This window comes from Rhinatrema bivittatum, chromosome 2 (assembly GCF_901001135.1).
Source record: "Rhinatrema bivittatum chromosome 2, aRhiBiv1.1, whole genome shotgun sequence".
NCBI classification, from domain to species: Eukaryota; Metazoa; Chordata; class Amphibia; order Gymnophiona; family Rhinatrematidae; genus Rhinatrema; species Rhinatrema bivittatum.
Genome location: NC_042616.1, coordinates 654353467 through 654380422, shown reverse-complemented (window position 1 = coordinate 654380422; position 26956 = coordinate 654353467). Strand labels below are relative to the sequence as shown.

Genomic DNA, 26956 nt, shown 5'->3' with positions numbered 1-26956 from the left:
TTTAGAACAAGTTTCTAAAAAAAAAAAGAAAAGTTCAAGATAGTTTTCCTGGGCACCTTCACCCCTCTCTTGCAAAATGGGGATTGGCTTTGCAACATCGACCAAAAGAATGCATACACTCATCGAGATCTTACCCGGCCACAGGAAGTATCTCTAATTTGTTGTGGGAAAGCAGCACCTCCGGTACCGGGTGTTGCCATTTGGGCTTGCATCAGCCCCATGGGTCTTTAACAAAATGCCTAGCCCTGGTGGTGGCACACCTCCGCAGGCTGGGAGTACATGTTTTCCCATATTTGGATGATTGGCTGGTCACAAGCACGTCTCAGGCAGGGGCCACCAAGTCCATTCGGTTGACCATCTGGATGTTGGAGTCAGTAGGGTTCATTCTCAACTACCCAAAGTCCCATCTCAGCCCGTCATTTCAGTTGGACTTCATAGGAGCCCTGCTAGACACTGCTGAGGCCAAGACCTTTCTACCTTGCAACTTTGACGACAGTCATGGCAGAGATCCCACAGAGCCAGCAGGTGTCAGCCTGGCATGTGTTGAGGCTGTTGGGCCATATGGCTTCAACCATCCATGTCACTCACTTGGCATGTTTACACATGCATAGAGCCCAGTGGACCCTGAGGTTGCAGTGGTGGCAGGCCACTCAGAGCCTCCAGGATTGCATCTGAGTCACCCCTTCTTTCCAGGACTCATTGTACCAGTAGCAGGTACTTTCAGATCTGGAACGGGGGATCTTGTTTCAAAGTCCCCCTACTCAAATTGTCCTAACCACGGATTCATCCACCCTGCGGGTAGGGAGCTCATGTAGATGGACTCAGAATTCAGGTTCTCTGGTCCATACAGACAACCAAGTAGCTATGTGGTATGTCAAATAGCAGGGAGGCACAGGATCATAACTCCTGTGTCAGGAAGTGGTCTAGATCTGGTTGTGGGCCCTGACCCATGGGATGGTGCTCAGACCCATGTACCTGGCCAGGATGGAGAACGTAGTAGCAGTCAGGCTTAGTCAAGCCTTCAGACCCCATGAGTGGTCCCTGGACCAGTGTGCAGCACATCGGATATTCAGCCTCTGGGGCCACCTGGGCATCAATCTGATCATGTCCCCCTGCAACAGGAAGTTGCCTTGGTTTTGCTCCCTGTACAGGTCAGAGTGCAAAGCAGCCTTGGATGCCCTTGCCCATCATTAGGGCAAGTGTCTTCTGTATGCATATCCTCCACTTCCCTTAGTAGCAAGGACTCAAAACTTGCGAAGTCAGGGGGGCTCTGATCTTCATAGTCACTTATTGGCAGAGACAGGCCTAGTTTTCAGTCCTACAGGGTTGTCCATCCAGAGACCAATCAATCTGGAGACTTTTCCAGATCTCATCATGCAAGATCAGGGCAGACTGCAGCATCCCTGTCGTTCACAGCCTGCATGTTGAGAGGTTAATCCTGCAGCCACTTAATCTTTCAGAGGATGTGCCTTGGGTCCTGGAGGCTTCTAGAAAGTCCTAAGGACTAAAGTGGAAGACGTTTTCCATTTGGCGTGAGCAGAAGACCCTAGATCCGTTCTCCCTCCTCACACAAAAACTGCTTGATTACCTCCTATCCCTATTGGAGGCTGGCTTAGAGCTAATCTCAGTCAGTGTATACCACCAAGGTGTAGATGGTACACCTATCTCTGTAAAGCCTACAGTTGTATGTTTCATGTGGGGCCTGCTTCAATTGAAACCTCCCATAAGGCCTCCTGCTGTGTCATGGGACCTCAATGTGGTGTTAGATCAGCTGATGAAAGCTCCTTTTGAGCCACTGCGCTCCTGTGACCTGAAGTGCTTGACCTAGAAGATCATATTTTTGGTGGAGGTCTCTTCAGTGCACAGGGTCAACGAGCTCCAGGCCTTAGTGACTTATCCACATTATATTAAGTTTTATCATGCTGGGTGGTTTTGCTTATGCACCCTAAGTTCCTGCCTAAGCTGGTGATGGATTTCCATCTTAACCAGTCAATCATGCTGTTAATAATCTTTCCCAGGCCCCATTCTCAGCAAGGCGAATAAGCACTGCACAGTTTGGACTGCAAGCGAGCTTTAGCTTTCTGGAGCAGACAGAAACCCATAGACAGTCCACCCAACTTTTTATTTCTTTTGACAAGAATAGGTTGGGTGATGCTGTTGCCAAACAGACACTATCCAGTTGGCTAGCAGATTGCACCTCCTTCTGTTATGCCCAGGTAGTACTGCAACTTGGGGATCATGTCAAGGCTCATTCAGTCAGAGCCATGGCAGCGTCTGTGGCCCACTTGCAGCAGTTCCCGTGGAGATCTGTAAGGCTGCAACGTGGTGTTCTCTCCACACATTCACATCTTAATATTGTCTGGATAGGGATGGCTGATGCAACAGTAAGTTCAGCCAGTCTGTCCTTCAAAATATGTTTTGAGGTGTAGAACCCAACTCTCTCACTTAGGGCGCATTTGGATTCAGGCTGTCTCTTCCTCTGTCACCCACAGCACTGGTGTTGTGCCTGTTGGCACCTAGTTGAGTGTCTGTTGGTTCACTTTTATGTATGCTAGGGATTCACCCATTTGTGAGTACTGCCATCCTGCTTGTCTTCGGAGAAAACAGAGTTGCTTATCTGTAACAGGTATTCTCCAGGGACAGCAGGATGTTAATACTCACAAAACCCATCCATCACCCCACAGAGTTGGGTTTCTCCTATTTTTTAATTTCAATCATAATTCTATGTTACGAAACTGAAAAGGGACCCCATGTGGATGCGTGGTATAGGGCATGCTCAGTTTATATAGTCAAAATTCTAGAAACTTTGACATGTTTTCCACATCTGGGCTCCATCTGATGTCACCCATATGTGAGGACTAACATCCTGCTGTCTTCAGAGAACACTTGTTACAGGTAAGCAATTTTGCTTTTCTTGCAGCCCTTAGGTGTCATACTGGGGTTTATTAATTTGATATTTAGAATGTATGCAGATGACATCCAGTTTTATATTACCTATAGTGAAAGAGGAGAGTTTACATACTAGGCGTTTGCTAAGTACTATGGTGTCATTAAAGAGTAGCTGGCTGTTAATTGTTTGATATTGAACTTTGGAAAAACCATCTGTTCTTTGGTTGGCGCGTAGTGACCTTTCTTCTAGAAGTATTTCTTGTTTTATTTATTTATTTTATTTTATTTCTTTTACTATACCGATGCTCAAGACTAGGTCTTATCGTACCGGTTTACAATGTAACTGAGGGGAAACCAATTAACATCAAGGTAGAAAGTAAAGTTACATTAAACAGGGAGCGTAAAACCTGGGCAATGGAAGACAGTACAGAATTTAAACTAAGAAACAATTAGAGAGAGATAAATATCTACCTTATAAATGGCCTGTGACCGACGGCCCGCAAATGCGCAGTAGAGCGCAGCTCTACTGCGCATGTGCGGGCAAGGATGTCGATCAGAAAAAAAAAATGGCGGTGGGGCCGCAGGAGCGGGAGGAGAAGCAGCGGCGCCGCGCGCGCGCGCGGTGCCGCTGCTTCTCCTCCCCAGATCTGCCGGCAGATCTCGGGGGGGGGGGTGTCACTCCCGCGCCCCCCCCCCCCGAGATCTGCCGGCAGATCTCGGGGGGGGGGTGTCACTCCCGCCCCCCCCCCCGAGATCTGCCGGCAGGAGCGGGAGGAGAAGCAGCGGCGCCGCGCGCGCGGTGCCGCTACTTCTCCTCCCCAGATCTGCCGGCAGATCTCGGGGGGGTCACTGCCGCGCGCGCGGGAGTGACCCCCCCCCGAGATCTGCCGGCAGGAGCGGGAGGAGTTAATGGAGCCGGGTGAGGGTTGCGGGAAGTCGCGCTTACGGCGCCGGGAGGAAATGGAGGTGGGTGAAGGGAGGGAGGGAGAGGGGGACTGAGTGAGTGGGAGGGAGAGGGGGACTGAGTGAGTGGGAGGGAGGGAGAGGGGGACTGAGTGGGAGGGAGGGAGAGGGGGGACTGAGTGGGAGGGAGGGAGGGAGAGGGGGGACTGAGTGAGAGGAGAGGGAGGGTGGAGAGGAGTGGGTGGGGGAGGGGGGTGGTGAAGAGTGAGGGGAGAGAGAATGAGGGGGAGGTGAGAGACAGAGGGATGTAGCCCGTTTTAACGGGCTTTACGGCTTGTATATATATAATCAACAAAAACTATAAGATACGTAAACATAGATTTATCCTAGGCAGTTATTAGCATGGTATGTCCAGTGGGAGAAGGAAAGGGTGAGGTTGGGTGGGGGGGAAGGGGAGAGGGAAAAGAGGGGGGGGTAGGGATTAAGGAGGGGTGGGAGAATGAGCTTTGAGGGTTTGAGGTTTGAGGTTTGAGGTTTTGGGGTTTTGAGCTTAAGGATAATTGTTGAAGCCCTTTAATTTGGGTATTCTAGATTCTCCATGAAGAGCCAAGTTAAGACACACACAGCCTGATTTTGAAAAAGCATTTACATTCTTAAAATTGGGTTTTACATGTGTAAATGTACTTTACCCGTGTAAGTGAGCTTTGAAAATTGTTACCCTGTCATTGAATTGTCCATAGGATATTCATGTGTAAGTGCACTTTACGCATATAAATGACTTTTGACAATTTACATTTCCACATGTAACTCCTTTTAAAATTATCTCCATAGTGAAGACAGCTTTTAGTAAATTGAAATTAGTTCACCCTCTCTATAGTATCACCTTTTGATTTTTGAGTGGTGAGGCAAATTATGGAGCTTAGCACCATAGATTATTATTGTAATTCACTGAATATTGGTTTATCAAACTATTTGGTCAGGATTTTATTGCTTGTCCAAAATGCAGCTGTGAGTTATTTATGGGCTTTGTTATAGGGACAGAGTTACAGTACATATGAAATAGTTACATTGGTTACCCTTTGTTCAATGTTGTTTATCTAAGTTTTATACTTTGCTGCATATAGCTGTATATCAGGAATCTTTCTGCTTTAGTGACAAACTTATTTGATGTGAGCCTCAGCAAGACTTGTGGTCTTCGTCCCAAACATTGTTGCATGTTCCTATTATTGCATAGTGTAAATTACAAACAAGTAGTTCTGAGGTATTTTCTGTTTTAGGGCCTATACGGTGGAATGAGTTGCCGTTTAGAGTTGAGGAATGTCAGATTTTTTGAAAAATGATTAAGGTCTTATCCTGTTATGTGTTATGTTTACTCTTTCAAAGAGTACAACCACTAAGGGACACACAATGAAGTTACTAGGTGATATATTTAAAACTAATTTTTTTTTACTCGATCAATAATTAAGCTCTGGGATTTGTTACCAGAGGATGTGGTGAAAGCTATTAGTGTAGGTGCATTCAAAAAAGACTTGGTCAAGTTCCTGGAGGAAAAGCCCATAAACTATTATTAAGGATGATTTGGAGAAATCCATAAGAACCTAAGAAATTGCCATGCTGGGTCAGACCAAGGGTCCATCAAGCCCAGCATCCTGTTTCCAACAGAGGCAAAACCAGGCCACAAGAACCTGGCAATTGCCCAAACACTAAGAAGATCCCATGCTACTGATGCAATTATTAACTGTGGCTATTTCCTAAGTAAACTTGATTAATAGCAGTTCCTTCTTATGACCCAATTCCTAAATGAAACATGAGACTCATATTGTTAATCTCTTCTGGGGACACTGGTTTCACTCCACCAACTCTATCTCCATTTCGTACTCACAGCTCCCTGGGTCACTTGGCACCTATTCTCACAGGTATGGTATCGCTCCTTCCAGCAGAGTGCATGTCTCCCCAGATTCCTCCACACCCTTGTCTTCCTTGGGAGCATCCCTTTATTTGGAAGACCCTGTTTCAGGCAACTCCAGGTCATTTCCTCAGGGGGAATAAGCAGCATGCAATCTGTCTACTCTTTGGGATCCTGCCAGGTATTTGGGACCTGGATTGGCCACTGATGGAAACAGTATACTGGGCTTGATGGACCTTTGGTCTGACCCAGTATGGCAATTCTTCTTTTCTTATCACAATTAGTGTAAGGTATGTGTACTAAAAGTGGCAATGCACTTTAACCCTGCTTTTTCTGTGAAATAACACGCATGCTTTTGAAAAGGTCAAGTACTCATGCTGAGCTCACCAAGCCCTCAGAAATGCCTCTTTTTATCTCAACTAAAAGTATGGAAACTTTAGGCCAGATATTTACCCAAGTAAAGGGCACAGGTATTTTTATAGAACATATTTAACAGTAACCTTTTCTCCTTCTTCATCTCCCACGCCAGTCCCTCTGCCATCTCCCAAAAATGTGCTCATTCACATCATTTTCTTCCTTAAGGTAATCATTTGGGCTAAGAGGTTTGTCAACATTGTTTCCATTCTGTCTGTATATGGAGATGTACAGACCTATGAAAACCTCTGGTGCTTTATACATAAGAATGAGGTAATTGAATTGCCTCTGATTTATGTATGGGAAGCTAACATTTATTGGCTATTCTAAATGTGTACTTTGTAATTGTGAATGCAAATAAAACACAGAAAAGTAAAATATGCCCATTCATCCCATCTTGTCTGCAATGCCATGGACTCCAGTTGATCTTTTTCTCTTACATTTTCACAAATAAGGATACTCTGCGCTTTATTGAACTCTATTACTGTGTTTCTCTGTCATCTTTTCTGAGAAGCTATTCTGTGCATTTACTATCCTTCTATGAAGAAATAGTTTCCTCTGTCACTTCATACTGTGACCTCTTGTTCTAGAGGCTCCTGTCCTCTGACAAAGATTTGATTTCTATGCCTGATTTGTATCTTTTGAAGTATTTGAATTCTGTTATATTACTATATTCCCCCCATCTCACCTCTCCTCTAGGAGAAACATATTTACAGTTAGTCCTGGTCTAATCTATCTTTGCTATCAAGCATTGGACAGACCCAAATTTAATTAAACTTAATTCATCGAAAACCATTAAAATATTTCTCTACTCTGGAAGACGCAGCCCTCCCTGTTCAGAAATAGGTTTAAAATTTAAGGATTTTGGTTTACAAAGATTTATCAATGTTGCTTCAGATATGATCAACAAACATGCTTTGCTTATCTTTGATTACTTAAGCAATTGCAGCTTCTGTTGAGCAGAGAAGATGTAATTAGTCATGTATGCTTGCATACAACATGGCTTGGTTATGGTAATGCTCTCCGGATTGGCCTGTAAAAAAACAAACCCACATTAAATGCCTACAGCTTGTGCAAAATGTAGCTGTATGTGTCGTGACCAGCTGTGGTAGCCCCTTTTTCACCAGCTAATCTGATGCAGGTGCTCACTAAGAATGCTAGGACCGTTTCAACCTATGCTCCTGGGTTCCTTCCTGACTGGTGGGAAAGATAAAATCTTTCAAAGCCTTTAGGCTTTTCAGGATCTTCTGATCCCTTTCAGTAAGAATAACATACTGCCACACAGTCTCATGATGAGCAAAATAAATCCTTTACTGGAGTATTTGATGTAAATGAGTACATGCAGTAGAGGCAGTACAAAGTACACTGGAGAACAGAGCAATCTATATAGAAAAGCATCATCCAGGTTCCACAGTTAAGAAAGTCTACATACAGTAGGGATTTTCTTTTCCATCGACTTCCTAGTAAGAGGTACTCTTTGTAGAGGAATGTTCCTTGTGCTTGGTACCTGCTTTCTGGTGTAAATTTCTCTCTAGTCCAATAGTTGAACTGGGTACTTCATTGAAGAGATACAGTTGATCTCCTATGGATACTCAGCTAAGAAGCAACTCAAAAGCAAATACTCCCAATTGGGCAGTCCTTATTCTGACTTCAGCTATAAATCTATTTTCAAACACTCATGGCAAGTCTTCAGTGAAATGCAAGAAGTATGGTATTAATGGAATTTTTCTAATACCAGGGATATACTATCCAAGTGTAAGGGTGTCAAAATGTCCCTTACTAGAGATGAGAGAAGTCCATATTCAGAAGCATTTAGTTGGATAACTCAGAAGTTATCCAGTTAAATGAATATATGGGCACCTATCCCACTAAATTCTAGCTGGATAACTTTTTAACCAGCTAAAATTTGCACGGATAAGTCAGGGTGCTCTGGTGGTGTAACTGGGAGATGCTGAGTTAGCTGGATAAGTTATCTGGCTAAGTCTGGTCATCCCAAAGACCTGTTCCAAAGTTAGCCAGATAAACGTATCTGTATAACTTTAGGGAAGCTAGATACATTCAGTGGTGCAGCTGCAAAGTTGAATGTGTTTAGGATAAGTTTTATCCTGCTAACTTGCCAAGCCGCAGAGCAGTTGAATATGGACCAGAGTCTTCACAGATGCTGGATGTATGACAGGGAGAGCAGGAGTGTTTAGTGTTCCCTGATTTCTCTCCAGTGGGAAGTGTCTTGCAGGGAATGTGTTTTCACAACACTCATAAGCCCACTTTGGCTCCTGCTCTTTTGTCCAGTCTTCCATCCTAAGAAGGTGGCTGAATCCCAAGGTCAGAGCTCTCAGGCCTCCCAGGATGAAGGAGATTTCTTGGGGTCCAAGAAAGATACTGAGACTGGAAGAGTCAAGAGGTAACAATTTGTAAAAGGGGAGCTTGAATTGAATTTTGTTCACCTTTCAAGATTGTCTGTCTTGTTTATAAATCACTGCATAGTAACTGTAGTAAGTTTTCTAAAAGACTGGTTGGCTCTATATACTCCTCTGTGCCCTTTAAGCATCTCTTTTAGTTGTGCCTTCTTTACAAAGTGCCCATCTGAGTTGTACAAGACAACACGCTTTCAGTTGCATATGTCCTAATTTTTTGGAGTTGCCTATTGAGAGTTGGGAAACAACTGAATATGTTTTAGGAAGATTGTTGGGACCGATCTGTTCATGCCGGCTTTCACTTGACTTTTTTTCTCCACTAAAATTTTTCGTCTCTTTGTTCTGTTCTGATATACCGCAATTGTTTAATAAGCATAAATAAAACCTTATCTATTATATTTTTAATGTTAGTGTGGAGTGTCTGTTGTGGTGTTTTGATTATCTGCTTTTTTCTTTTTTGTTGCTGTTCCTTCCTTAGCATATCATATGGTAAATCTCACGAGTAAGAAAATTGACAACTAAACTAATTGCTTTTGGTATAAACCTTGCCCTATTTTGTTAGCCTTTCTCTGCATCGTCTCCAGTCTGTTTATATCCTTTCTGAGGTTCGGCCTCAAGAACTAGATGCAATATTCTAGGTGTCTCAGGCATTATCGCTTCTTTCTACTGGTTTAAACCTCTCCCTGTGCACGTTTGCAGCCTTCTGACTCTGGCCAGTGCCTTATCACACTACCTTGCTACCTTGACATCTTCAGAAAACATTCACCCTGAGGACTTTCTCCTGGTTGATGCATCTCAATACCTTCCTCTGCCTCCGCAACCCTTTCCCCCCGGTTTCTATACAAGTCTCTTGGATTTTTGCACCTTTGATTCAGCACCTGGGGGTCACACTGTAGAGGAGCCTTTTAACTAGTGAATTTATTGGAATGCATGCAGAAAATCAGTGAGTTTTTGGTAATTTTGAATTTTAAGCCATCAACTTCAAATTCTTCATAGATGTTAACTGATAATTAATGACAGTACCAGTTAATCGAACTTCTCCAGGATCTAGTTTGTTCGGTGAAATGTTAAAAAGATTTTAGTCTATAAAAAGTGAAGTTTTTCCCAGTATTAATAGCCCTTTCCCTCCTCCTCCCAACTTGCAAACTGTGTTCATATGACAATAGAAACAAAATCTGTAGAAACAAAGTTTTTTTTTCTCTTCTTTTGCCATTATGTTGACAGAAGTCGCTTTAATCTAGTTTAAAGTCTTGGATTTTCTATCTGTTTGTTTTTCCTGAGGTTCCATTTATTCAAATATCCTGATCTGTCATTTTACAACACTTTGTGAAATTCATGACAGATAGCAGTTTTGACAAGTGCTGGACATTAACAGCGGTTCAGAAGTACTGTACATTTCTCTCCAGGTAAAGGGACAAAATGTCTGAAAGTGTAGGAAATATTGTGTAGTGGTAAATCTCAGCCAATGCTATTAAGACTTTTTTCTCCTTTTTTGAATTTCCATTAATCTAGGACTGCAACCCCTGTGGGTGTTTTTCTGTATTACTGCAGTAATTTATTTTTTTTTAAGAATAATTAAATATATATATATCAATTTTACATTTTTTTTGTGTACACCCTATATTGAGAGGATGTTCATCAATTCTAAACAGTCTAATCTTTATTCTGTAATTTGAGCTCTATATAAAACTATAAAATGAAATTTTGTGTATCCTCAATTTTATTTTTACAGATTATTCTGTAAACTGAATCCTCAGTACAAAAAAAATGTTTTGAAGTATACACACATGTGCCCCAATATTCATACCCTCGATCCAAAAAGCTGTAAGATGTTGTATGAGTATATTGTGTAGTGTATTGGAAATGTAAAACATTTTGTATAATTATTTTGCATCTGCATTCACTCAAGAAACAGCTGTTAAAAGTTGAAGAAAGATGCAAAATGGCACAGCCTGAAGATGTTCTTGCTCAGCCAACTAACTCTTCTTTGACGTGATATCTACTGGCAGGGTAGTGTGGTGAATTCAAATTATTTGACAGCTATCAGCCCCACTGACCAGTAGTTCAAGATTTTGAAGGGTGGGAGGAGAGAAGAAAAAAATGAAGTGTTTCCTTAATATTAGATTTATTTTTCTCAGCTTCAGGATTGAAAGCCCCTGCCAACAACTATCCAAATCAACACCATGCCAATATGCTCTCTAGTCTGAAGGTCACTCAAACATCTGGCCCCACATCTTTTTTTTTTTTTTTTAAAGGTTTGTCACTGGGCAGCAACTGTTTATAGATTTTTCTCAACCTCTCTTTGATGACTAACAGCAAAAAGAAGCTTCTATCACCCTTCATGTGTTAGCATAAAAATATCAGATACACAAACCATTGTAAAACTTGGCTGTTCCTCTAATCTCTATATAATATATTGAGTAAAAGGGAAAGATACATTCCTGGTATTTTTAGTAGTTCATGTTTTTGCAATATTGTCAGCCCTGGATTAGTAGAGATTAAGCTTGAAGATTTTGAAAGTTCCTCTACTTCCCATCACTGGAGATGAAAATGAATTAGATTACTGCAGTGTTCCTTATCATTATCTTATTTATTTTGATATATATTTTGCTTTTCAGGCATTTCAAAGAGGATTACTTTCAAGTAGTGTCAGTATTTGTTCTGAGCTAGCCCCACTTTGATACATTTCAAGCAAAGGTCTCCAAACCTGGTCCTTGAGGGCAGTATTCAGGATTTTCACAATTAGCATGCATAAGATTTATCTTCATGCACTTGAGGCAGGGCAGGCAAATGTCTCACATGCATATTCATGGAGGAAATCCTGAAAATCTGAGGTCTGTAGACCCTAGGTTTGTCAATGATATGCGGTGGGGCAGTAGTGACTTGGAATTGCTCCTCTGGAGAGTGATGCCTGCACGGAGTGGCAGTTCCTACCATGGGAAGCTTGCTGGGCAGACTGGATGGACCATTTGGTCTTTTCTGCTGTCTTTACTATGTTACTATGTGACATTGAATTACAGGTTGGGGGGGATGGTATAATTTGGGACATTTTGAGTGCTGGCAAAATTTCAGGAAGCAGATGGGACATTTTGCAGAGAGGGAGACAGAAATGGAGGGCTGCTGACTTTGAGGGGTTTTTGGGGAGATGCCTTGGAAGCGCAGGGAACATAACATTTAGTTACCTGTGTTTTTAAGCAGCATGGCAGCCCACTAGACCAAATATTGAAAAATGAAATGAAACAAAATAGGGGTAGAAATAAAATTAACAAAAAATGAGACCATTTTCCCCCATGCAACCCCAAATTATTTTGGCTAGTTCAGATGATTATAAATGCAATGCTTTGTTATATGTATACTATATTCTTGAGTGCTAAAGGTTCTCAGCTTCCAGTCTCATGCTTTAGAAAAGACATTTTTATCAATATTCTCATGACCACAGGTTGTGCCTTTTATTCCTTACATTCGCATATTATCTACTTTCATTCTTTATCAGTACAAATATATAACCATTTTCATACCATCTGCTTTAGGACTTGTGGACCAATTTTTTGAGAGTGCATCCAGCTACTTGAACTTTGTGGGGACACAATGCCAATGGCACATTTTAGATACTTGCATCTGCTTTTTATATGATACAGAAAGTAATGCACGTTTACTTCAAAATATAATCTTCATATGCCCTCGTGAATCGCTTCCAAAAATGTGGCTACATGTCCACTTGTGGAACACTGCTTATGCTTTTTAGCTATATTGAGAGAGGTTCATTTTCAGACTCCCTTTACGTGCATAATTTGCTTTTTACCTTCATACATACCTTTTGAAAATTGGACCTCCCTGTGGCTGTGGTCCATTGGAATCCTTATTCAGAATTAACTACGATTATTTTAGAGTATATTCTAGTATTTTCAGATGGAATACATTAAAACAAAAGGTATAGCTACAGTTTTTACATGAGGTGCTTTGCTAGTGATACAGGTGGCAGCAGAACCTCAGAATTAAATTATTCTTCATATTCAATTACACTAGTTCATTTTCTGTTTTAATTATGAATTATACCATTTAGAATTGCTGCAGTTTTAATTTGACATTGACAACGCAAGAGGAGGAAGGTTATTGGGCATAAGATAAAGAGAAGTATGATTCTGGTGGGTGAAATTGCCAACACTGAATAGGATAACATTTCTTGTATTACAAGCGCATTGTGTTAACATCTATATTATATTATGCACATAAGTAATGTACGAATAGCTATAAAAACTAAATGTGGAATACAGAACAGTGGTGATTAATATGTTGTGCATTTGATTCACCCACATTCAGGACTATGAAATTGTTGTCAGAAAGATATTCATTAACTTTGAATACAAATAATCACATCTTGTGTTTAAACATGTTGCTCAGAGGCCTTATGCATCTCTCTTTTTAAGTTTTTAGGCCAGTCCATTCCCTGCTCAGAACCATGTAATCCATTATCAATATTATTACAATGCTAGCAAATTTAGCTGTTCTTTGCTTGTGTGTGTGAACATATATCTATATATGATATATCCATCAGAGAACTCTAAAATAGGGAAAGTAACACCACCAAACTTTAAATGATTTGAACGATGCTTAATGTTGCAAGCTTTATTACACAATGGCAAAGAATATCAAAGCATAACACATTTATCAGTTGCCCTAGTCAATCATTCCTCATTCACACTGCTTCTAAACTCTCTGTAGTGTTATGCATTTATAGTATGTATAGATATCAATATAAAACATTGTCAAAATATATACAAATTGCTTGTAATGAAACAATGACACTTGCAATAGAGCTGGACTTCAAGAAAGATACTTTGTGAATTGCAAATGAGTCACATGGAAGATACCTTCACTAAAATGGGGATACAGTTGAATCACAGTCCACAAGAAAGGATACTTACAAAACACTGACTTATCAGCTGGTCATCAATGATTTGTGACAGATTTGGTGGCTATAGCCTTAACAAAAAAACTTTTTTCAATGTCAGGACAGTTTATTCCATCAAATCAAAGGCACAACAATGTGGGCCACCATGGCCCCTTCAGTGGCATGCCTTTATGTATCGGAATTTGAGGAAACGCATGTCTATACTACTTTTTTTGGCAACATTTTAAGCTGTGGGTCAGATTCATTGATGACTTTTACATTTGGACCTCTTCATTCGTACATCTTCTAGAGTTTGAAGGGTGGTTGAACCAGCAGGATGCAAATTTGCAGTTTTCATTTTGCAAAAATTAACAAAAAAATTCCTTTTTTGGACATAAATAAAGAAACAAATTCACTTTTATCATTTCAAAGCCACCACCCTACACATTTGAAAGAGAACATCCCAATGGGCCAATTCCTCCGCCTCTGGCGGATATGCCCCTCAAAGGAAGAATACATCACTGAAGCAGTCAACATGAAGGTTATTCTCACTGAATTATCAAATGAGCATTACATGCCAATAGAGAGTTGTTACTACTACCACCATCACAGAAAGAACCTGCACATAGAATGGCATGTGTATTACCTTATTCCACCCGCACAAATGAAGTCCAAAAAAGCATTAAAAAAACATAGGATATTTCAATCTGACCATATTCCTTTTCAGAAGACCCATATTTTTGCAAATCTAAGAGGCTGGAATCTACGAGATATGCTTATATATACATACAGAGACAGATCCACATCCAGTTCGACATCTAGGGGTCAGTGTACATGTGGCAAATTTGTCATGTGCAGTCATGCAATGCAGATCCAACAATTGGTTTTACCCAGTAGCACCAGAATCCATTACCTTCAAGGGCATTATACATGCAACTCTGAAAAGGTAATCTATGCAATACTATGCCCTAGCAATAAAATTTATATTGGCCACACCAAGAGAGCTATAAAAACCAGAATGATCCAACATGCAAGTTGCATCTGCACCAGGAAAGTGGAAGTCCTGATAGTTCATCATTGGACTGAGCACAATCATTCATTCTCTCTCCAAGATTTAATTTTCTTTTTGTTATACAACAACTGAATTTGACAAGAAGGGGCAATATTTCCCTTCAGTTACAAAGAAGAGAGCAAAGATATATCTACCAATGGGACACAGTTTACCCTAAAGGTTTGAATAAAGCCATTGAATGGGAGGCATTTTTAAAAAATAAGTCTGCTCCTCATAGTAACCTTTAGGTACAAGAAAGTCCATATTCATCACCATCACACTTAATGATCCAGCAAATGAGTTAGCACTTTATCACCTCATTGAAACAGTATAGATGGATGGGGAAATATTCTTGCCTGCAGACAAAAGATTCTTAGAACATTTAGAAAAACAAATCAGCATAATTACAAATGTACAATGGAAGACAGTACTCTTAAGAATTTCTGTGGTTGTAACTCTCTACAGGGGTCAAGAAAGCTTTATACAAATTGATCTTGAGGAGTCCAGTGTCTGAAGTTCTATACAAACAGCTAAGATCCCAATGTGACACTAACATCTCGTCTGTACTACAAAGATGTATTGAAGTCTGCTCCAGATACAATTCCAGCAAAGAGACTTGAAAAGGTTTCCAACATGCTAAGAAGCTAACACAACTCTATGTAAGGAGTGAGGGACTCAGCTTTATAACTCCTTGTTTAAACTGTAGCTATGCATCCAAGCTAGGTATAGCTTTGGTAAATAGATGAAGGAGTTAATGCAACACTGTGGCTACCAATAAGAAGTGAAAGGCATAGTTTATGGTCTTGTACTTTAAACATTTAACGGTTCTCATTAGTTAGAGTTCAATCAAGCAGGGGTTTCAGAATTAACAAATAGATATACATTTTTGTTTTCAGACACTGGAAGTTCACAGATAATTATGCTGATTTGGCAAGCTGTTAACACCAGTTGAAGTCATAAGACACTGAATTGGTAAATCGACATAAAAAGGTTAAACAAATGTTTTCTTAAAAAGATTAATTTGAAAAGATTTTTCTATAACAATAACCGGATACATGCATTAATACCAATATTTTGTTCAACATTTAATTTCTCTAGTAGAAACAATAATAAGATATCAAGTCTTCTCACTAAATACAGATCATGGTATCAATGTTACGGCTCTGCCCATGGTGAGTCGCGGGCAACCCCTCCACCCACCTGTTCTTTTTGTGCAGCTGGATGCTGCCAACTCCGTCCTCTGCGGCCCGGAGGCCACGACCATCTTTTGCCCTGCGCAGCAGGGCTAACACTGTTGGGAGCTTCTCCCCTCCGCGGCTGGGCCGCCGCTGTCACTCCTGCTTCCTCTTCACGGCTGGAGCCGCTGCTGTGGTCCTTGCATAGCAGGGAGGCTGACCCTGCTTGAGCCCGTCTCTTCTCCATCTTCTTCGCAACCTACTGCCGCCGCCAGGACACCTCTTGCGGCTGGGAAGCTGCTGAAACTCCTGCCACTGTCTGTTCTTCTTCATGGAGGATGCTGCTGCCAAGCTCACTCCCATGTGGCAGGAACACCGCCGACATGCCTGTCTTCTCTTCTGCTCTCCAGCTCCTCACCCTAGGTGTGGGCGCATGCCTCAGCTCAACATTTAAAGGGCCAGTAGCAGGAAGTGGTCCTGGCTCCACCGGAATCCAGCTCCACCCAGTTTCCTGCTTCAGCCCTATTTAAGGGCCTCTCTTCAGTCACTCCGGGCCTTCGGATTGGGTTTCACAGTTGTCTGTGTCTTCTGACCGGTCCAGATCCTCTGTGGTCTTCTCCTGCATTGACAGCTTCATCTTCAGGTTCCTGATGTTGTTTGTCCAGGTCTCCAGTTGTCTTCAGGTTCCTGATGTCCTTTGTCCATGTCTCTAGTCGTCTTCAGGTTCCTGATGTCCTTCTTGATGCCTTGGTTCCTTGATGTCCACTTTCCTGGCATGCCGTTGTCATGGTCCACGACCAGTCCCACAGGTGGGCTGTGTAGGGTGCCTCATGGTATAAAGGCCATCCTCATCTCCACAGTGCAACCCTCTGCAAGACTTGTCCTTCAGTCCTAAGTTTTTAATCCTTGAGAATCGTGAATCCTGTGCTTGAGTCTTGTCCCGGTCTTCGGAACCTATTGCAATTCGCATCCGTCCATGTCAAAACTCTGTTCAACCCTGCTCTGCACCAACGTGTTCTGCGACCAGTCCCGCGGGTGGACTGTGTAGGGCACGTGCATTGCAGTCTTGACCCAGTGTCTTGATCCTTGCCTTTGTCTCAGTGCCTTGATCCTTGCCTTCATCTACAGTGCCCTCGCCTGAGAATATTGCAAGTATTGCATCCCAAGTCTTCTGTATTCCAAGGACTCCATCTTCCCTCGTCCTCTGGCCAGCCTGCCGTCCCTTGCCGTACCCAGCAGCAGGTCCGAAAGGGCTTGGAACAGTCAGAGGACTGTTCATCGATCAACATTGCATTGTTGGTCATCCTGGGGTATGCAGGTCCGGTAGAGGGTCAGACCTTGTATCCTTGTCTCCACTTCATCCTTGTCTTGCTCCTCATTACCCATGCTGGCACCAGCTCACCTCCTGCGGTGTGTCTTGGGGCTCCTCCTGAGTGATGCCATGGCCCAAGGGTTCACATCACCTGCTTTAGAAACGACTGTGCCTATGCGCTTGTAACAATAGCTGAAGGCCTTCAAACCCTTGGTTCATAACAGCTGCTGGAGGCCACGCTTGTAACAATCAATGCAAGAATAATTGTGAACAATATTTTCCCCTGAGGAAACCTGGACGGTGAAAAAAGGCCTTTGTAAGGACAGAGAATACAGGGTATAGCAAACGTAGAACAGAGACTATAGCAACATCAGTGGAACAACAGTTCTGTGATACAATTACAAAGTATCCCCTTTTAAATGAAGGTATCTTCCATGTGACTCATTTGCAATTCACAAAGTATCTTTCTTGAAGTCCTGCTCTATTGCAAGTATGTCATTGTTTTATTACATACACTAAATCCACAGATCTCTCAAATTATGTCGAGGGATGGTAGTCGATTGAAAATGTAAACAAAAGAAGAAATAAAACTACCTCACCTAAAAAAATCACGACTTATTAAAGACGCTGTAATTAATTCATATGACCATCATACTAGGCGTCATCAGTAGCGCAAAACAATTTTAAAAATAAAAATCCTCTTAGCTTGTCATTGCCACAGTTGGATAATAATGTGGTAAATGTCATGACAGCTATGCAAAGCTGCTGTAGTATTCTGAGGATACTGCCTGTGACTATTCTAATTTAGAGGTGGGCAAGTCTAGCAATTTGATAAGCAAGCAGTGTCTTGCCTGAGCTGGCTTCACTCTTAAGTGTCAAGCACACGTGGAACTGATTTAATTAGTACAGAATAAAGGCAATCTTAACCAAAAAATGAAATTCTCCTCTCTGTTTGTTCTTTCTTTTCATATACCACTTATTGAATGTAGAGTCACACTCCAAGTGGGGTACATACAAAGGGAAACACAAAACAAATATCACGCAACACAAATCATAAAACAGACATAACCAAACACAGAGCAAATTCAATATTAGCCCAACTCCAAAACTGTTTCCCATCATAAATAACAGAAAACAGAAGCTTGGTGCTTCATTAGTATGAGTTAATTTAATTTTGGAGCAGAATAAACTCATTTTAAATCTGTTTCTTAAAATGCAAATAATACCCATTCAAATACTTACCCCACACCAGCAAGTTCACACAGTGCTCGATCTGCATTAAAAAAGCCTTTTTTTTGTGTGTGTGCTCTTTAATTTCTTAGCATTTGGAAATGGAAGTTAACAGATTATCTCCCACCGAACATAATGCCCTATTTGGCCTATAGCAGGTCTCTGATGCTATGGTGCCAGACCATGCAAGGCCTTAAAATCAATAATAATTTAAATTGCACCCTACTTGTTTAGAGAGCCAGTGTAGCTCCCAAAGAATTAGTGAAATATACTTGTGAAAGCCCCTCTCAGAAATTAAGAGGGTGGCAATATTTTGGACTAACTGAAGCCTATGAAGTGCTGTTTCTGGCAGTGTTCAGTCTTGATGTAACAATTGAGATCTTTAATTAGATGAAACATCCAAATTTGCCATAGTAGGAATAAACAGAGGGAATATTTTTTTGACAAGTTAAAGAGTAGCAAGTCACCTGGACCAGATGGTATGCACCCCAGGGTTCTGAAGGAACTCAAAAAGGAAATTTCAGATCTATTAGTTAAAATTTGTAACCTATCATTAAAATCATCCATTGTACCTGAAGACTGGAGGGTGGCCAATGTAACCCCTTTAGTGGAAATTTTTATAAGCAGAGTTCAAATTTGTGCATTTCAAGCCAATGGCAAATTTTAGATACTTGCATCTGCTTTTTATATGATGCAGAAAGTAATGCACACATACTTCAAAATATAATCTTCATATGCCCTCGTGGAACACTTACATAAATGTGGCTACATGTCCACTTGTGGAACACTGCTCATGCTTTTTAGCTATATTGAGAGAGGTTCATTTTCAGACTCCCTTTATGTGCATAATTTGCTGTTTACCTTCATACATACCTTTTGAAAATTGTGCAAAACATGAAATCCCAATATTATCTGCATTATATTGGCTTGTAATGCACAAATTTGAACTCTGCTTATAAAAATTTCCACTAAAGAAAATTTTTGCATGCAGCCTTTCAAAACTTAGAAGGAATATTGGATGCTGCCTGCTACAATCAGTTCTTCAGTGGTGTCACCACTGCATCTGATCCTGTGCACATCAATTTTAAACAGAATGGCCAGCAGCATGAGGGAATCTTTTGTATTTATTATGAAATTCTGATATATTATGTATTTTACTGCTTTTGCATGTAAACAGATTTGGTTTCCTGTTGGGGGAGGAAGGTAGTATAGGAAAAAAAAAGAAATAGAAAGCATGCAAGTAAAGAAGAATGGGTCATCAAAGACAGGAAGCACACAAGTTACCTCTCCCACTATTCCGGCGCAACAGAAAATCTAAAAGACAAAAAGGGATTAGGGATTAGGGATGTGCAGGGGAAAAAATGTTTTTGTTTTTCAGGAAGCTTTTCCCCATGAATTTCATTTTGTTTAATGTTTAATTAATTTCTTTCATTAAAAAAAAAATAATCGGGGTGGGGGGGGGGGGGTGCTGTTAGCCACAAGGCAAGATGGACCCTTAAACCTGTAGCTCCTGCAATCCCTCACCTATTTGGACCTGACTGCTAAATGAGGGACAGAACCCAGATGACATAGAGAAAAAAAGGAGCAGATCTGCAAAAATTCTTGTTTACAAGGGCGGCGGAAGAGCTGAGAAAATCGGGGCCTGATATCTCAGAGTGCATGGTAGAGGAAATGGCGGGTCGGGAAGCAGAGGCCCTGGTATTATCTCCACAAGCGACAATCTTTGTCTGAATTACCCACGAAAGTGATTTTACACAACTGATTCATGGAAATTAGGGCCGAAATGAAGCAGCATAAGGAGGACTTACCTCCTTTTTGGAACTCCGAGACGATTTCATGGCTCTCGGCCATCGGGTAGATGATATCTATCATAGGGTCGATCACCTCGACACTGAAATTGCCAGCCTAATTCAGCACAAGTCAGAGACTCACTCTGAAATGCTATCGCTGTCCGAAAAAATCGAGGACATAGAGAATTGCTCCCGGCGCCTAAACTTGCGGCTGCTGGTCATACCCGACACTGTTGAATATGCAGCCAGCCTGGCAGCATCTAAAGCATTCTGCTCCTTCCTTCTAACTCAAGCAACCAGTGAAAATGGACAAGGAGAGGAACCCATACTCCCTATCATAAAAATTGAACGAGCGCACAGGCCTCTGGGCACACGCTGAGACAGCAGACCTAAATATATCATCATAAATGTTCATAGCTTCACACAAAAAGAGGCTATCCTGACAATCACGAGAAGGAAAAAAGCTTGGGCATGGAACAATATAGAAATCTGTGTTCCAAGATCTAGCGTCCAGCACCTTAAAAAAGTAATATGATTTGCGAGCGGCTACAGAGGCGCTGAGAAAAGCTGATGTTAAAATACCGATGGAACTTTCCCTTCGCCTTATCTTTTCAGCATGAAAGCACTACGTACCGCGTGAAGACCATGAAAGAAGCCGGGACAGTCTTCCAACAAGCAGGCCTCGCGCTAGACATACCAACTCCATTAGAGGCACCCAATATCATCAGCAAGGCTTCTGACTTAAAATGGCGTCTGGTTGAGAGGAACAAGCGTCGTGCAGCAAAGAAGACAGCATCGTCGTCAGACTACATGTCTGATTAGGGCTAAAATGGACTGATTGCAGTAGTTTCGGGTATACTGTTCAGGTATTGTAATAATGTTTAGTTCTGTGTTTCAAACAAAGTACTAGGTATAAGAGTTGGGGGTCAGTTGAAAAAGTTTGGTTTTAAAATATTTTCTGAGGTGGGGCATGGTTCAGGGGAGACTGCCATCAGCTGAAAGTGGCTTGTCCCTATTTACAGGAATCCGCAGAGGTGGATAAGTGGATCAGAAAAGGGTGGGTTAGTACCTTAAGAAAAGGGTTGTATAGAATTAAAATATTTAAGAATCTACATTTATTAGCTGACAGACAAGTATACAATAAAGAGATAGCCAACTTGCTAATGACAAAAAAAATTTGACACTCGGGGCCTAACAACTCTTATGGCTAATGAAGTATATACACTTCCTCAGACATGATCCACTTAGTTACCCTTAATGTCTAAGGTCTCAACTCTCATAGGAAGCGTTCCTTATTACATTGGGAATTAAAAGCCCTAAATGCCACTGTGGCGTTTATTCAGGAGACCCACATTAGAAAAAGGCATGAACGCCTAATAGCATTTAAGAAGTATCCTCATGTTTTTCTTGCCACAGCTAGTAAAGAATCCAGATACGCTGGCACGGGAATTTTAATCTCTTCTACTGTAATTTGACATATTATTGCAAATAGGTGATGTATAAGGAAGATATATCTTAAAAATTAAAATGGGAAACAATATATTTTCATTACTCTCAACCTATGCTCCCACTAAGGATCAAGCAGTCTTTCTGCACCAAATTCAAAATTTACTAGAGAAGCATGGGGAAGGCAACATAATATGGGGAGGGGATTTTAATCTCACTATCAATGACACTCTCAATAAGTCCTATCAAGGTGCTAAGGGTGCAAAGGTGCATAGGCAAAGGTGCATAGGCAAAAAGCTAGAAATATTTTAAAAACAGTAATGTCAGATTGGCACCTGCTAGATATATGGCGGCAACGCAACTTAAAAACACGGACCTATAACTTTTATTCTAAGCCACAAAATTCCTATTCTCTTATAGACTATTTTTTAGTGGATAAGTGCTTAGTGTCCAAAATCAAACAAATTAAGATTTAACCCAGCACATGGTCCAACCATGGTGCAGGATGGATGGATATGATGGCTCAGGGTGAGCATGGTGGTCACTCTTCCTGGAGGCTTAATACCTCCTTATTGAAACAAGATACCATGACCCAACAATTGGCAGATAAATTGAGCGAATACTATCACTATAACTCTGATTCTTCGATGTCCTTAAGTTGTTTATGGGAATGTTCTAATGCAGTGATTAGGGGCCATTGTATTGCAAAAGCAGCAGCACTTAAGAAGGAAAGGGAAAACTGCTGCATCAGATTATTAAAAGAACTTGAAAGCCTATCTAGCCAACATTATCAATCGCAATCTCCTTTGATTTATAAACAGTTACAAGAAATTAGGCTCCAATTGAAAATATTAGATGATCAGCATCTTGAACATCAATTGGAAAAGAAGAGGCAGGCATTTTACGAAAGGAGTGCTAAGGCGGGTTAACTCCTAGCTCATCAATTAAAGGCCCGTATAGCACAGCATCATCATCACAAATTAAAGATCATAATGGCACCACTGATCCAAGGGAAATAAGGCAGTGTTTTACTGATTTCTATACCAAGGTCTATAGTCCCAATAATACTATACGAGCCCCAGCTATCAAGTTCTACTTACAAACTATGGTTGCCATCCCTCACACAAGATCAGCAAAACACTTTAGATAGTCCATCACAGTAGGGGAGGTGCGAATGGTCATAGCCAATCTCAAATCTGGTAAATCACCGGGTTTAGATGGTCTCCCGGGGGAATATTATAAAACCATGCCTGATCTGCTCGCCACCTACCTAACAGACCTTTTTAACTCTATCAGGGAGGGGGATCCCTTTCAGGAACAAGCTAATGTCTCAGGTAGAGACCCTACCCTATGCGGGTCTTATAGACCAATTTCTCTAATTAATCAAGACCTCAAAATACTGGCTCGATTGCTAGCTATTCGCTTGAATAGGTATCTACCCTCCCTGGTACATTCAGATAAATTGGGCTTTGTCCCACAGTGAATGGCAGCAGACAATGTGAGGAAGATCATATACTTGATATGGTGGGCAAAATGAGAAGGGATACCAGTGGCACTCCTCTCCATTGATGCGGAAAAGGCCTTCGATTTAGTTCACTGGCCATTTCTATTTCAAACCCTAGAAAAAATTAACTTTGGCCCTTTTTTCATTTAATGGATTTCACAGCTATATAATAATCCTAAAGCCATGGTGAAAGTGAATAGGGATTATGGAGATAAATTTCCCATAGATAGAGGTACCAGGCAAGGTGGTCCTCTTTCCCCTTTTCTTTTCGCCCTCTTTTTAGAACCTTTTGCCACACATATTCGTGCCTCCCAATCCATAAAGGGGATACACCTGGGAAATCAAAGCTTCAAACTATCACTCTTTGCCAATGATATTCTGTTCACACTTGCTGATCCTGAGTTCTCACTGAATGGCATAGAAAGTGAACTTATATTATTTAGCACAGTATCTAGATTTAAGGTAAATTTCGAAAAATCAGTTACTAAATATAAATCTGCAAGAAGCTGTGGTTCAACACATCTCGCGGACATACCCTTTCCGGTGGGCAAAACATTCGCTTAAGTACCTGGGGATTAAACTCTCTCCAATTTGAATGATCGATTATGCGCCTCTAATGAGAGCTATCAATAGAGATATTGATAAATGGCATAAGGGAACATTTTACCTAGATATTTATAACTGTTCTCAACCTTACCTATGTTTTTGCCTTCCTCTCTTCTCCATAGAATACAAAAGTGGATTTTTTATTTTATCTGGAGAAGGAGACCACCGCGAGTAGCTAGGCATGTCATTTCTCGCCAAGCGACAGGGCGGTTTAGGGGTTCCAGACATACAAGCTTATTATGGTGCGTCCCAACTAAAAGCCTTAGCAGATATTGCAAGAGTACAAAACTCTAAGCAGTGGGTGATGACTGAACAGTTAATAGTCGGATCTATGCCAATTGGGGCACTTCCGTGGCAACCCCGACAGATGTGGAGGCATACTACATATATTCCGTGGTCTATGAAAACCACACTGAAGATTTGGGATGTGGAAAAGTACAGTGGTAAGGAATTACTCATACTTTTATCAATCCCACTTATTTCACAACACAAAGGGCTTCGTTTTCCAAGCAGCTCGCATGCGATAAGGGACCTTTCGCATGCGAAAAGTCCCTTATCGCGTGCGATACCAGGATGGGGGTGGAGTCGGGGTGGGGTCGGCCCCAGAAGAGGAGTTGTCGGGGTGTCACCGGGGCCGACTCTGCGCCGATGCCGCAGACAGCGAAAAGGTAGGTAGCTTTTCGCTGCCTATTCCGCTCCCAATAGCTACACCTCCTATGGTGGCGCTATTGGGTGCAAAACTGGCAGTGATCGCACCGCAGGCCTGCCCCCCGTTTCGGCCTCCCGCCCCTCATCTTCTAAAGTATCGCAGGCCTGCGATACTTTAGAAAATGAGGCCCAGAATTTGCCACAGGCTTCCAATCGGCAACTTTTCTGGCCTGGCAGCAGGTGGGCATCACTACCATAGGGCACTTGTTCCTTGGAGGGGCACAGTTAACCAAGGACCAGATAACGACAACTTATAAGCTACGCTAAGTAAATTTCTTACCTCATGCTCAATTTACCCATTTTCTTATGAATTTAAGATGTACGCAGCAATTAAGGGAGACTATTAATTGCTGTCACTCTTTGAAAATTGGTGCATAAATGCAGATAAAGTCTCTAAAGGAGTGTCCAAAATATATATTCTGCTTACCGCAACTGTAAATTATTCTGCTACTCATCTTATGAAATGGGAAAAAGATTTGGGTGAACTGATACCTGCTAAACTATGGGATTTCATTTTCACGAGAGCAAGTAAATGTTCTATTTCTGCTGGATTACAGGAAAATAGCTATAAGATGCTGTACCAGTGGCATCTAGACCCTGAGAAGCTCTGTAAGATGTATCCTACCATCTCTCCCAAATGCTAGAGAGAATGTGGAGAAAATGGCTCTTACTTTCATATATGGTGGGAGTACCAAAAAATAAGACCTTATTGGCAAAATATAGCACAATGGGTGAGCCAACTTTTCAGGCAACCCTTTTCTTGGGAACCCAAAGCTGCCCTCTTAAATGCACCCATTTCAGGGTTGGACCGATTCCAACAAAAGCTATGTATGCACATACTGATTGTCACGTACAGCTATTGCCCAACACTGGAAAACAGTAGTAATCCCAACCATGTCTGAAGTGAAGGCCAAGGTACTGGACTACTGCAGCTAGATTATCTGACAGCGGTTACGAACAACAGAGAGTCCTTACATTATAAGATTTGGGAACCTGTATGTGCAATGACTGTCTGAATCACTCATGTAAATTCAACACCTCTTAGCAGAACTTTAATAAAGACTTCCTTGACACTTCGAGATTGTAATGACCATAACGGCCTAGCCTGGAGTACGAGTCTTGGGTCACAGTACTGGATATCACATTGCTTCCTGAGTTGTTACCTAAAGTTACAACCTGCTTCATGTATATTCTAACATATTAGATAATATGCATCTTAGCAGGTTATGTATCTTACTCTTCATCAATGTATGGCTAACTCCTGAGTGTCATGTTGGATCCTTGATGTACAGAACTTGGCACCCTTTTTTTTTTTTGGGGGGGGGGGGGGAGGCAAGGGTTTGGTGGGGTGGAAGGTACATCAAATTAAAGGCGAACACAATCACAGTTGTATTATCTTGAAACACACTGATTATTGTACATGCATTTGTGACATTGTTGGATATTGTTATATGCTTGAAAATTAATAAAATCTAAATAAAAAAAACCAAATCAAACATATAGAAAAAAAAAAGAAAACTGGGCCTCACAAAGCTTTCCATCCCTCCCACCCAGGAAAATGCAGGGGCCAGGATCCCCTCAGCTCCCCAGTTACCCGGTGTGGTTGGGATCCACTGGCAAGGACTAGGCCCAGATTGAAGCCTCAGCCTTGAGTAAGCAGAGGCTGAGAGAGGTCACTGCAAACTCGGCCTAAGCTCTACACAAGGCCAAGACTTGGAGGCCTGGTCCCGAGACCTTGGTCTAGGTCCAATTCAGGTGTCCAAGCTAGACTCCAGAGCCTTGGCCAAAGCCCAGGCCTATGACAGACACTAGGGCCCAGTCTGGAGATCAAGTCCCGAAGCCTGGGTTTTGGCCTAGGGCAGAGCCTGTGCCCAGGCCCAGCCCCAATGGTTAGGTCTTGGCCGTGATCCAGGCCTGTCGATGGGACCCGTCCTGAATTCCAGGACCCAATGACCAGACCTTGGCCTAGTCTGAAGTCCGGCCCAGGCTTAGTCCAGAGGCCAGGACCCAATGCCTGTGTCTCAGCCCTGACCTAGGCCTGATGCTGGGACCAGGCCTGGGTTCCAGGTCCCGATGACGGGCCTTGGCCTAGGTTGAAGTCTGGCCCAGGCCTAGTCCAGAGGCTAGGACCCAATGCCTGTGCCTTGGCTCAGACCCAGGCCCAATAATGGGAGTTTGAGTCCTGATGTCTATGCCTAGTCCAGGGGCCCGGCTGGGTCCTGACGTCTGGGCCTTGACCTGGACCCAGGCGTGACGCTGGGCCCTAGCCTGGATGCCGGGTCTCGATGCCAGAGCTTTGGCATGGACCCGAGCTTGAGGCCAGATCCCAACACCTAGGCCCGGAACCCAGGTTTCTGGAAGTTCTTAGGTCTTCAATCTTCTTCTAATGACTCCATACACTGGGGGGTGGGGGGTGTCAAGCTGTAGTTAACTAATTCCAATGCATCCTCCCCAGCAGAAGGCTCTATTTTGCTGTACTACATTGGGACCCAGCCTCGTGCCTGGGTCTGGGCTCAGGCGACAGCCCCTGCTTTGGGCCTAGGCCTATGTCTGCCTGGAAGTTTTAAACAAATTAATACATTTTAATTTGGGGGCCTTTCAATTCATTTTGTTGCCCCCCCACAAATGAAACTAAATTTCCCTTTCGTTACATTTTGCAAATTTGTTTAGAACATATGCACATCGTAATAGGGATGATGACTAGATGTAAGTAAAGG

The 26956-nt window shown here is 42.1% G+C and overlaps 1 protein-coding gene across 1 annotated transcript in view; it reads left to right on the top strand.

Annotated features, from left to right (window-relative positions):
- The window catches only part of LOC115085402 (25-hydroxycholesterol 7-alpha-hydroxylase), a 480857-nt gene that overhangs the window by 226783 nt on the left and 227118 nt on the right, over positions 1-26956 (top strand). The gene's annotated exons all lie outside the window — the stretch shown is intronic.